Here is a 14,325-nt window from a genome sequence, read left to right as displayed (position 1 = left end):
TTAAAAGTGGCCGGTGCCACGCCCATTGTCCAAAATTTTACTAATTTTCTATTTTGCGTCAGAAGGTCAACCCACGTACCAAGTTTTCATCGCTTTATCCGTCTTTGGTAATGAATTATCGCACTTTTTCGGGTTTTCGAAATTTTCGATATCGAAAAAGTGGGCGATCTGAGATGAGTGCCTAGGAACTTACATACCAAATTTCATTAAGATACGTCAAAATTTACTCAAGTTATCATGGTTACGGACAGACGAAAATGGCTAAATGGATCATTTTGATATATAGAAGTCTATATTTATCTCGATTAGTTTATGCCGTTACGGATTATCGTTATACGAACAAAATTAATATACTCTGTGAGCTCTGCTAAGCTGAGTATAATAATAGTAAGAAATTTACTTATTATAATAAAATTTGAAATTAGAAAAAAACTGGTTTTGAGCTATACCAGTTTTTTTCTACTAAGTAAATATGTACATATGTACATTAAAGCAAACTACATACAATATTTTCGGCTCTTGTAAAAACAGCGAAAATGGAGTTTTCTCTATGTTTTTAATATCTTGTTTTCGATTTTAACTTGTTCACAGCGGTAAATTGGATGGCGGTTTTTTGAAAACATCATTAACAGCTGAACGTGGCGAGATTGGCTTATGACTTCTTCGAACGAATTGTGTCCTGAGTAAATACATATGTTTCCCACAATATATCAATCATTGCAATCAATTATCAAATAGATAGGTTATAAAGAAACAAGTAAGGACGGGACTGTCTGCGGTTGTGTCGAAGACCTCATACCTTCCATGAATGGAGCTGAACAATAATGTATTGAAATTTCAAAAATCCATAAAATCTGATCAATCGGTTGAATGGGATATATATTATATGTACAACTTGCCTTATATATAAAAATCCTGTTAAATTTCAAGCTCTTAAAGCTTGGTTTCCTCGGAAGCGGTGCCGCTATAAGGCGACCGTTACATAGCGGTAAAGTATGTTGTCAAAAATTTTGCAGTGTAAAAGTAATTATGTGGAAACTAAGAACACGGTGAAGTTCACCGTAACGTATACAGCGGCAGGGCATACAATATTACGGCCGTCATGACGGTAGAAACTCGTTCATCAACGTTTTTTGCCACCGCTATTTTCATAGCGGTGAACAGTTTGTCAAATAATCATCATATATATTATTTCTAATTGATGTTTTTATGTACGTTATGTTATTCGCTCTTATTTGGAATCGAAATCTATAAATAAAATTTTGGTTGTAAAGATGGAGATTCGGGCTATTAGCGAGCTTTGGGCAATTTTGGCCGTAGTGCTTTTGTTTAGCTACATTTTATTAAAATAATTTGTTAAAAATAAACGATTGTGAACACACAAAGAAATCTATTTGTAATATGGCAATATTATGAATATGTGCACTGCATTACCGGCAGTTGCTACCATATGCTAGATGGCAGCGCAAGCTGTAAGTTTTAATTGATTGATAGAACAGCTGACTTCTGTTGTAATTTGATAAGAGACTTTTATATTGGGTGCGCAAGATACGCACGAGTCCGGCTGGTTGAAATTATTTTTATTACATTTTTGAATTAAAATTTTTTTCTTGTACGTCTATTTACAGAAGTAATAAAAAAAACTAAAAAAACACGCAAAAATGCAAAATTAAATTTCGCGAATCTTCTGCCGTAACAGTTCGTAGCTTCCAACAAAGCGGTGCCGCTGAAATGGTGAGTATACCGGTCGTTCTTTAGCGGTCGTCATATAGCGGCACCGCTTTTGGAGGAAACAAGCCTTTAGCTTTGTTTGTTTTTAATGGTGTGTTCAATTTTGCGTTGCGAATGAGAAGCTTTGTAAACTCGGGCTCAGTTTTACATATTTATGCTTGTTTGTTTTTAATGGTGTGTTCAAGTTATACTTATTATTTAAGAATTCATGAGCTTAACACCGGCTTATAATAGTCGAATATTCAATTATTATGTCTTTCTAAGAGAAACTGAATTTCGTAATGATATCAAAGGTTTCACCGAGATTCGAACCGCTCCTTCGCTCCGCCAACCGGCGCCAATTGGTCACACCAAGAGAGTTTAAATCGTTTTCCACCTGGTCCTTCCAACGGAGTGGGGGCCGCCCTCTCACTCTGCTTCCATAGGCGGGTTCCGATAGAAACACTTTCTTGGCCGGAGCATCATCTTTCATTCGCATAACATGGCCTAGCCAGCGCAGCCGCTGCGTTTTAATTCGCTGGACTATGTGGATGTCTGCGTATAGCTCGTACAGCTCATCATTAAATCTTCTTCGGTACTCGCCATCGCCAACGCGTAGAGGTCCATAAATCTTTCGAAGAACTTTTCTCTCGAACACACCCAAAGCCGCTTCATCTGCTGTTGTCATGGTCCATGCTTCTGCCCCATATAGCAGGACGGGTACGATAAGTGACTTGTAGATTATGATTTTCGTTCGCCGAGAGAGGAATTTACTTTTCAATTGCCTACCTAGTCCAAAGTAGCATTTATTGGCTAGGTTTGTTCTTCGCTGGATTGCAGTGCTGATTTTGTTGTTAAGTGTTGATGCTGGTTGGTTCCCAAATAAACGAAGTCTTTTACTATTTCGAAATTATGGCTGCCAACAGTAGCGTGGTTGCCAAGGCGCATATGCGCTGACTCTTTGCTCGATGACAGCAGGTACTTCGTTTTGTCCTCATTCACCTTTAAACCCATCTTTACCGCTTCTTTTTCCAGTTTGGAGTAAGAAGAACTAACGGCGCGGGTGTTTAGGCCGATTATATCAATGTCATCAGCATAGGCAAGTAATTGCACGCTTTTATAGAATATTGTTCCAGTGCGGTTAAGTTCTGCAGCTAGTATAATTTTATACAGCATCAAATTAAAGAAATCGCACGATAGCGGGTCACCCTGTCTGAAACCTCGTTTAGTTTCGAACGGCTCGAAGAGGTCCTTCTCAATTCTGACTGAGCTGATGGTGTTGCTTAATGTCATTTTGCACAGCCGTATAAGTTTTGCGGGGAAACCAAACCGCGAATCACACGGCTGTTAAAATGTGGAAGAAATTACGTTCAGACTTTTATCTGAACAATCGGTTATATGAGATATATACTACATATATGACCGATCTTAATGAATTTTTCAGGCAATACCGTATAACATTCATACATATGTAGTATGTGTAAGCATCTTATGGAATTTCAAGCTTCCAGCTGTTAATATGAGGAACGAATTACGTTAAACCTTATCTGAACAATCGGTTGTATGGGACATATATTTTATATGTGACCGATCTTGACAATTTTTTCGGACAGCCTTATATATAATCTGGCTGTGAAATAGCTTTTAAAATACGGAATAAATGACAAAAACCTTCATTTTCGAAAAATCGGTTCCCGCAAGTGATCAATCCCCAAACATACCAGCCCACCAAATTTCATCAAGATATCTCAAAAATTGAGGGACTAGTTTGCGTTTAACGCACGGCTAAATCAACTCAGCTCGTCATCCTGACCATTTCGGAGGACTTATTGGTGGGTCTATCTCTTCTCCTTTAGGGACTTACTATTTTGAGATTCATGACAAACTTAATATACCATTTCATTTTCATGAATGGTACAAAAACTAGTTTCGATGTTTTACAGGGTGCCGAAAAAACCACTTGAAATATCTACAAGGGAAGTATTCAAACCAGGGGGCACGTTTTCAACTTTTTTTAGTAATACCCCGTTACGTGCATATCAGTCAACCCATTGTACATTCTTACTAAGGTAGTGCGTCCCTTATTCCATTTGGCTCCCTCCCACGCCCAAACCTATTTCCAGTCCCACTTCCACACCCACTCCTCTCCATCTCTCACCACAATTTCCTCATTTACGGAATCTCTTTACCAAATATAGAATACATGCTTCACCTGACCAACCGATTTCAATATCTTTGTTTGTATAATCCACTACGAAGCTATATAAAACTAACGCATTTAAATCGCAGTCATTTTTTTATATATAAGACATATATAGATATCGAACCCGTTCTCCTGCCCGATAACATTTCTCCCTGCGATGTTACTGCTCTCCAAGTAAAGGCATTTGTCATATTGAGCTCCAGTAAAAAAACTTTTTATCTTCTTGTCTTTGCCTTCTTCTCTCCACCGTATTTTCCCTCTTCCACATTCCTTATTTTTCTCCCTGCTACTCCCACTTTCTTTCCTCTCAATCAACCTCTCTTTATTTTTCTTTATAACTTGGTCAAAGTGGTACCCCTGTACCAAATTTCAAGGAAATCGCAACAAACATTTTTTTTATTTAAAATAGGTCCGCTCCCTGGTTCGCTAACCGGAAGGATAATAAAGAAAACGGACCACATTCTGTATCCAAAGCATCCTCGAATCTCTTTGAAATCACACATCATCAAAATCGGTCCTGTCTCTTAGAACGAGTTCAGTCACAAACACAGGGCGTAGTTGGTAGGGGCGTATGAGTAACATTTTGCATTTTGTATGATTTTAAATGGTTTTACTTAGCTTGACTTGACACTTCGGCCGCACGGCCGTTGTGAACGAATTTTGTAATTGAAATGCAATAATAAGAAATTAAACTAACTCCGATAGATTGCGCATGGATCGAAATATTTCAAAAATTCGTATTTGTGGTCCGATTTGGTTCATATTTGGAACACATAATACATGCATGAATAGAAAGCGAGCTATGAAAAAAATCGCCGCTAGGTGGCGCAAGGATCGAGATATTCCAAAAGGTCGTATTTGTGGTCCGATTGGGATCATATTTGGAACACATAACACATACAAGAATAGAAAGAGATCTATGAAAAAAATTGCCGATAAGTGGCGAAACGATCGATATATTCAAAAAAAAAACGGTACTTGTGGTCCAATTTGGCTCATATTTGGAACATTACCGGACTATACGGTAGAAGTGACATCAAAATATTTTGGCGTTCGAAGAGGGACAAGCATACGTGGCGCAGAGTCGAGTAAAGTCTTTGGAAGGATTATGTATTGAGGACTTAGATTGTAACAAATTGTCAGGAAAGAGTCCTTGTAATAATGAGTTATTAAATGAACTAAATAGAATGAGAAATAATAGGCAATTAAATAATGAAAACTTGAAAATAAAATAATTTAAAAAAAAATGTTTAACTTAAACGGTTTCATTGAAAACAATACTTACATTAAGTAATAATAATACTAAAAGCTAGAAAATAATTAGGTAGGTCCTAGGTACTAGTCATCACACTCCTCATCAATCTAGGCGTTGATCAGACAATTAAATAAAAGCGAAGGGGATGGAATTGTATCGTATATTCATGGACTTTGGGTCTACTTCGGTACTGATTCGTGAACACTTCGGGATTATTTCAGGAGCACTTCGGGATTATTTTAAAGCTAATATCGAAATTATTTAGATGCAATTTTATGGAAATTTCGGAATCACTTCTAGATTTATTTAGACATTATTTCGAGACAATTTCGGGATTATTTTAGGTATGCTTTTGGGAAAACTTCAGAATCGTTTCAAGGCTATTTCAGGACAAATTTAGATTTAATTTAAGGAAGTACAATATCATCCTGGAAATAAATACGACATTTAAGTTACGTTGTTACTGCCCTCTTTTCTTTTACCGCACTTTTACAAATGTATTTATAGCTGGGACCCAAACTGGGATTCAAGTGGTTGATAAGCGCAATACTGACTGATCGACTGATTGACTGATTTGTTCCTGAGGATTAAGTTACTAATTCGATACCTGCAGTTATTAAAACGATATTACTTGGTTAATTTCACAAACTCAAAAAACACTTTAGTGGAATTTTTTCCTTTAGAAAGATATTCAGGGGATGCTTAGCTATAACGCTGTTAACCCAGCTTTGCAAGATCTTGACGATAGTCACTATCTCTGGTTCACAAATGGCTTTGTAGTGTTTTATCCATTTCGTTGCAAAGATAATTTCAAATCAATATGAGCCCTTTCAATAGGTGGACGCCTTTTCGAGGTATCGCAATAAAGGTGGACCAGGGGTGACTCTAGACTTTGTTTGTGCGATATGGGTATCAAATGAAAGGTGTTAATGAGTATTTTTAAAAGGGAGTGGGCCTTCGTTCTACAGGTGTTCGCCTTTTCCAGATATCGCCATAAAGGTGGACCAGGGGTGACTTTAGAATATGTTTGTACGATATGGATATCAAATGAAAGGTATTAATTAATTCTCCAAGAGAATTTTTGACGCTACTTAGTAGGGAGTGCGTAGTACATTTTACTTGCGCTATTGAGTGAAACGACTTTTGTGTGTCAGGCACGAGTTTGGTGTTATTGGCGCTACTGGCAATGATGACACTGAGCTGTTGACGGTAGCGCTGGTAGTTCAGATTTTGAATCAGAGAAAGAATTGATGACCCGTGTAAATTATTATGGCTTTGGCAATTAATATGTGTGTGTTTGAGCGGCCAAATAATAACAGTAGTATTGCTAAAGTGCTGATTAGTTGATGGAATGTCGCTAATTTCCTAGCGATGATCAGCAGATTGTCAATATTTCGTTCAACGGACGCGCGAAATTGCCACATCTGCTCAAATTTTCCAAGATTTTCTATTCTTGATTTAACCCTTTCGGGACGGAACTCTACGCGCAGTGGAATATTTCGTTAAATGCAAAGCAACAGTTGTTCAGTCACCAAATAAAGTTTCTACGGTGTCAAAGGGGGCGTGAGATAAGAGGCTGACTCGGGGGGTGGTGGTAAACCATTGTACCATCCGGGATGTTATGTGGTACATATGCGTACCAACCGTCCTACAAAACATACTAAACCATATTTTCTCTTACAAGAATATAACGAAAAAATTCATATTTTTTACATGTAAATAAATCACAAATTTTGCAATTTTACAGAGATCCAAACAATTGGTAATCAAATAAATAAATTTCAATTCAATTATTATACTAATTTCAAAAATTATGTGTGAAATGATGCAAAGCAAAGCTTACACAAGGGAACTTGGCACTCCTTACATATTGTTTTTGTCCGTGTTTGCTGCAACTAGTACAACGGCGTCGAGTTTCACATTCAATAGGTAGATGTTTGTGTCCTGTAACGCGACGTACTGGTCCTGGGCGTACCGATCTGGCAACAGCTGTGACTTTGGAGCCTTCTTCTATGAGTGCCTCTGCCAAGGTCACCAAAAATGATTTGAAAGGCATTTTTCCTCTTCTAAGTTCATTATAAATGATCCAAGCGTTTACGGCTGCCATCATAAGAAAGCGGTAAAAAACCTTCTTCCGCCATTTATCCGACTTCCGATCATACTCGTACAGTCCACTCATTTGATCGGCTAAATCAACACCTCCCATAACTTGACGGTAAAACTGAATTACGTTTGGACATGGCACTTGGATTTTTTCCCCTGTTTTTAATGTTTTTGTAACAAATGTCATGCCTGGTTCATGGAAATTACTTGTTACCAAAACCTCCGTCGTGTCTTGCCATTTTACGCATAAAAGACCAGACGATGTACTTTTGAATTCTGCCTCTCCTCGCTGAAGTTTCTTACTCGCAAACTCGGGAACGTTCTTCCTGTTACGCATTATAGTGCCAACGGCTGCATAAGGTAAAGTATTTAACAGATCAACTGATGTAAAAAAGCGATCGAAACACAAAGTAACATCGTTTTCTGAGATTGAACTGACGAGTTTATTTACTACCCTTTCTCCAAGGGTTCCCGAGCATTCTTCAAGGTCTTTTCCACAATAAATATTGAAATCGTATGCATAACCTGTTACAGCGTCACACCGAAGCCACATTTTTATACCTCTTTTTACCGGTTTTAGGGGCATGTATTGCTTTAACGAACTGCGGCCCTTGAATTTCGTCATCGACTCGTCTATACTTTGGAAACTGCTGTCTTGTCTACACTTTTGGAAAGTTTTTTTCAGACATTCGACCAAATCATCTAGGTAATAAGTCTTACTACAGTCTAATGGTTTTTCCGGGCTTGTGAAGTACATCTTAGAAGCGATAAATAAGAATCGATCCCTAGCCATTGCATCTTGAATAGATTTGTTACCAAGAGATTTATGAAGCGACCAATAATTTTTCAAGGATGGAAGTCGATTGTAGCACATAATGAACATGCACCCCACAATTACTTTTATTTCGCCAGCATCAGTTCTAGTCAGTTTTTGTTTTTTTCTTGCTGATTGCTCACTTTCTAATATCTGTATACGCTCATTCGTGCACTGAGCTATGTAAATATAAACCGATTTCGGAATAAGTTTTTGGAAAATCTCTCCAATACTTGCTGTGCGAGGAATATCTGATGAAATTTTGCAATTACGTGAAGTGCTTGCAGTTCGCTTAGGAAGAAAATGTTCCGGAGAGTTCCAGTCAAAATGTGCATTGTTTTGTTGGTCAGAGTCCAGTGTGTTTGTATCGAGGTTATTTATGTCCCCTATATTCTCGATTATGTTGTCATCATTTAAGTCTTCCACACTGGAAGAGCTTGACTTATAATTCTCGCTTGGAACAAAGTTATCGGAGCTTCCACAAGAAAAGTCTTCCAAATCGCTGGAACTTGTAGCTTCCTCCTCCAACAACTTACGTATATCCTCCGCATTCATAATACTCACCAAATCCTGTGTGGAGTCAATTAAAAAATAAGATGCATTCAATGGACTATTGGTACTAATATGTACCACTGAAAAAGACTACTGGTACACATATGTACCATCTGTTGAATTTCCACTAAAAATCTACTTTTAATGACATTTTCTTACCGGTTTTACTTGAAATATGTTGTATTAACGTTAGTTCCCTAAAATATGTTGTTATCTGCCAATAAATCACTATAAATGTAAAGGAATCCTTCAAAAAACGTCCACGTGCTGCACTTTTCGACCACTCTCAACAGAAAAAACACAAATCTGAGAATAACGGGAACGTAAAACTGTACTCTTAAGGCACGTACGAATTGCGAAAGTATCAACAGACAGCGTGGTACATTTCTAAATCCAATTGAATGAAAATTAAACATTTTAGAGATGTTTAAACTTTGGTGGTACACATAGGTACCAGCCGTACCGAAAGGGGTACGATATGGGTATCAAATTAAAGGTATTAATGAGAGTTTTAAAAGGGAGTGGTGGTAGTTGTATATGTGAAGGCGTTTTCCAGATATCAAACAAAATGTGGACCAGGGTGACCTAGAACATTATCTGTTGGATACCGCTAATTTATTTATATATGTTATACCTGCCAAGATTTTAAGGGTTTTTTATTTCACCCTGCAGAACTTTTTCATTTTCTTCTACTTAATATGGTAGGTGTCACAACCATTTTATAAAGTTTTTTCTAAAGTTATATTTCGCGTCAATAAAACAATCCAATTACCTTACCATGTTTCATCCCTTTTTTCGTATTTGGTATAGAATTATGGCATTTTTTTCATTTTTCGTAATTTTCGATATCGAAAAAGTGGGCGTGGTCATAGTCGGATTTCGTTCATTTTTCATACCAAGATAAAGTGAGTTCAAGTAAGCACGTGAACTAAGTTAATTAAAGATATGTCGATTTTTGCTGAAGTTATCGTGTTAACGGCCATGCGGAAGGACAGACGGACGACTGTGTATAAAAACTGGGCGTGGCATCAACCGATTCCGCCCCTTTTCACAGAAAACAGTTAACGTCATAAAATCTATGCCCCTACCAAATTTCAAAAGGATTGGTTAATTTTTGTTCGACTTATGGCGTTAAAAGTATCCTAGACAAATTAAATGAAAAAGGGCGGAGCCACGCCCATTTTGAAATTTTCTTTTATTTTTGTATTTTGTTGCACCACATCATTACTGGAGTTGAATGTTGACATAATTTACTTATATACTGTAAAGATATTAAATTTTTTGTTAAAATTTTACTTTAAAAAAAAATTTTTTTAAAAGTGGGCGTGGTCCTCCGATTTTGCTAATTTTTATTAAGCGTACATATAGTAATAGGAGTAACGTTCCTGCCAAATTTCATTATGATATCTTCAACGACTGCCAAATTACAGCTTGCAAAAGTTTTAAATTACCTTCTTTTAAAAGTGGGCGGTGCCACGCCCATTGTCCAAAAGTTTACTAATTTTCTATTTTGCGTCATAAGTTCAACTCATCTACCAAGTTTCGTCGCTTTATCTGTCTTTTGTAATGAATTATCGCACTTTTTCGGTTTTTCGAAATTTTCGATATCGAAAAAGTGGGCGTGGTTATAGTCCGATTTCTTTCATTTTAAATAGCGATCTGAGATGAGTGCTCAGGAACCTACATGCCAAATTTCATCAAGATACCTCAAAATTTACTCAAGTTATCGTGTTAACGGACGGACGGACGGACGGACGGACGGACGGACATGGCTCAATCAAATTTTTTTTCGATCCTGATTATTTTGATATATGGAAGTCTATATCTATCTCGATTCCTTTATATATGTACAACCAACCGTTATCCAATCAAACTTAATATACTCTGTGAGCTCTGCTCAACTGAGTATAAAAATCGACAACTAGAGTTTTTATATATCATATTTAATATACATCTGATAAATATGCTATCTCCAAAAACACTGATGCTACCTTCAAGGAGCTTCGACTTTGAGTATGCTTTTTCCGCACAATTCTAAGCATATATCTCGCCACAGATCCAATATAGTACATTTATACAGTAACAAGGAAGGAACTTTCACATAAGTCAATTCATATTAAACATGCCCAAGTCTTTCAGAAGGCAATTTCGGGGAATCCGAAACATTGCATCGAAACTCGAAATGGGGATTGTAATATATTCTGTGGAAAAAAATACTAGTTTAAATATTTCAAATTTTCGCCTGGATTAGAATGGGAGTACATATTTCCATTGCAGATACATATTTATAAAGTGGTTTGGGCCTATCGAAAAAAAGGATGCAATTGTATGGGAAGCAACATATAGAATTTGGGTTTGGTTTGGAACCAACTAAATAGTACTGTGGCGAATGTTGATCACTAGGCTAGTTAATAAACACCTAACAACAAAAACATGAAGCAGCGACTCTTATGTTCATGTACACATTAAAGCTAGGCACACTTATGTACAAGGGTTGAATAGATACCTCACACACACAGATGTAGTCATCAGCCGAGGTTGTTACTCACACATACACACGCATATATGTAGCTCAATTACCAAGCCGGAGATACAGCAGTTCTAGAAGGCGAAACATCTAGACCTTAGTAGAAATATGCGGACGAGGCAACAGAGAGTATAAAAGCAGCGCAAGCTAAGGAATGATTATTCAGTTTGATTTAAACACGCTGTTGTGAAGTACGTGATATTGACGTATAATTGTGGTACTCCCAAGTAGACTAAATAAAGACTATATTGCAATACTGAACATTAGAGTTATTTATTCGACAATTTAGCGATTCGAACGTTTGCAGAAGGTGTATAATAACAAGGATTTCCCAAAATTCGTTACAGTACGAGCAATAGAATTAGATCTAAACTGTAAATTTGTACACTAGTTTCGAACAATCGAGAAAGTGCCAATAAAAGAACTAGTTCTAAAGTGAACTTTTGTATGCAGTTCAGAACTACAGAAAAGGTAATGCAGCGGCGACAATTTTCACCGCCTAGGAAATAGCCATATTAAATTCGCCAGTTGACAGCATTGAAAAGAGATAGAGAGTAAACTAGTTGTGGTTCCGAATGCACCAGAAGCGCACCAGCTTTGAACTAGAGATTTTCCCTACAGGGAAAAAAGCGGATACAAAATCGATAATATAGCAATATGACCGGGGTTGTGTAGCGCAATATATAGCTTCTGCAACCCAATTGTCAACCTCGCCTTCGAGCGGCGAATCCCGCTTCACTAACAGACGAGACTCTGGTGACCCCAAACTCCTCATGGAACTTGTGGGTGGGGAGGGAGGGATGGCCTGAACGTTTAATGTGGCCATATAAATCGTTCTCGAGATGGTCGGGCTAGCACCTTAATGGTGATGTGTTACCGGAGCGTACCGGATCTGTATCCGGCAAAAGACCATCACATCGATAACACGCTACAACAACAACAACCGGCGATGATGTTAGAAAAATTTGCGTATCGACTTAATGACGTCGGTTTTAGAAAACGCTGGCAAATATACTCGTATTTATGTATGTAGATTGATTTTGTAATAGGGGAGTATGAGTAACATAAAAACAGCTGACAATACCGAATGTATTGCGGTTTCGTTGAAACACAAAATATGATCCAGCTTGCCTTTGTATATATAAGGACTGGTGCAAAAAATTGTGCAAAATAAAAAATACCCATAAAGTGCTAACAGTTACTTTGATTGACCTTTGGTTTTTATAAGCATGTAAATACATAGTTTTATCAATGGGAGGTTAAGAAATTTTAAATAATTATTCGTTTCTGTTCGTATGATCGAACTTTTCTGCAGAGACTTTTTATCAAGTTTTGTACAACGGTTTTGTGCACTTTTTACTTATGTAATGATTATCGGCGGTTTTTCTGTATTCAAAAGTTTTGCTTTCATCAGAACCCAATATTGCTGAATTTACCGCGACTCAGGCACGTTGGCTGAGTTGAAGTTTTTCTAACATAATGTACATCATTATCCTTGAACCACTTTAGGGTAATACGAGCGCAATCTGCTGGAGCCAAGTCCGGCAAAAATATATTTGGACCATTATGACGACGTAGCAAGAGCAGAACAAGTTTTTGAAGACACTCTTTCTCGTAAATTTCAGCGTTGAATGTTCCCAACGTAAAGAGCGACATGGATTTGTGCCCGCATTGACAAATAAACTCGCCAAACCAGAACCGTTCTGCTAAACTTCTCTATATGGAAGGCTTTTTCTGAACTAGCAATCTCCTCTTCAGACAGCAAACAGTAAAATTTGGTCTCATAGACCCTACGTACAAGGGAAATGCTTTTTGACGTCTGTTTTGCACCTCGTTTTGGAACTTTTTTTTTTACCTTTTAATACCATTTCTATGCTTGATTCGTGTAACTTGCACAGGTATTGTTTTTGGCTAATTTGGTTACATTTCTAATTGACATGAATAGGGTTTTCCTAATTAGGGATACATTTTATTCTTCAACTGGACGTCTGCTGAGTTTAAGCGGCCACTTCTTGGTTTGTCCTTCTCTAATCCACCTTCCTTCAAGCGCAAACCCGTTCTGCGGGGAATGTCATAGGACGATCCTGGTAGTTTCGCCAAATTTTTGTATAACTAGCATTGGGATTATTTTCCAAAGGTACATCATATTTTCAAGTAGATTTTCGTTTGTATTAATTTTTCTCGTTGTTGAAGGATTGACTTCAGAAGCTAACAATTCAGAAACAGTTTATTCAAATGTATTATCATAACAAAAAGAACTTATAGGAAGTTCTAAATTGTCAGAACCTTCTGTACCAGTCCTTGTGTGTTTTTATATTTTGAAAATCTTGCAAGACGATACATTTTGGACACACTTTTTCAAACATACCATGGACAATGCAACGATGTGCTTATTACTATTTGCACGCATATACATATGTTTGTATTGTATAGAGATATATTTATAAACTTACGATATCTTCTTCGGGTATTGTTGTACAAGAAGTTCTCACATGCCGTACACGATGTATAACATCCAAACTGAGTCTATGCTCCTCGCGTATTGCTTCAACAGCAACACGTGAAGTTAAATGACCGCCATCGGAAAAGGAACGTATACGCACACCGCCATTTTCGTCGGTGGTTAAGCAAACAGATTTAAAACGGTCGATCACCGTGCCTTGTATTTGATTAACGGTCAACGAATTTCCCATGTTAATTGTAAAACGCAATGAAACAACCAAGCCAATCAAAAGCACAAAAAAGAAATACTTATTTAATTACCCACACACACACACACACAAGCACGAGCGAACAATGGTCGTAAAAACGAATACTATTAAAAGTATGTATGTAAAAGTATTATTAGTATCACTCCTTCGCTTATCTGACGCATCAAATGTATAAGAACAAACAACTAAAGATAGCCCGTACCACGGAGGCGACGTCAATGTGTGAATTAGAAATAACAGTTAACATCTGCGTGTAACGTGAAATAACAGAACGTGCATTATTACATTATTAAGCAATTGTGGAAGTTGTAGGGTAAAATTTGTATCTCTAGTACCACACACCTCAAAGTTTCGGGTCAGACTGAAATATGCATAATGCTCACAATATCAGCAGCATCCATTACAAAATCTTCTTGCAACAACATATAACCATATTTCATAAGTAATAAT

This window comes from Eurosta solidaginis, unplaced genomic scaffold, assembly GCF_040869045.1.
Source record: "Eurosta solidaginis isolate ZX-2024a unplaced genomic scaffold, ASM4086904v1 ctg00001381.1, whole genome shotgun sequence".
NCBI classification, from domain to species: Eukaryota; Metazoa; Arthropoda; class Insecta; order Diptera; family Tephritidae; genus Eurosta; species Eurosta solidaginis.
Note: the sequence above shows the minus strand (reverse complement) of the source record.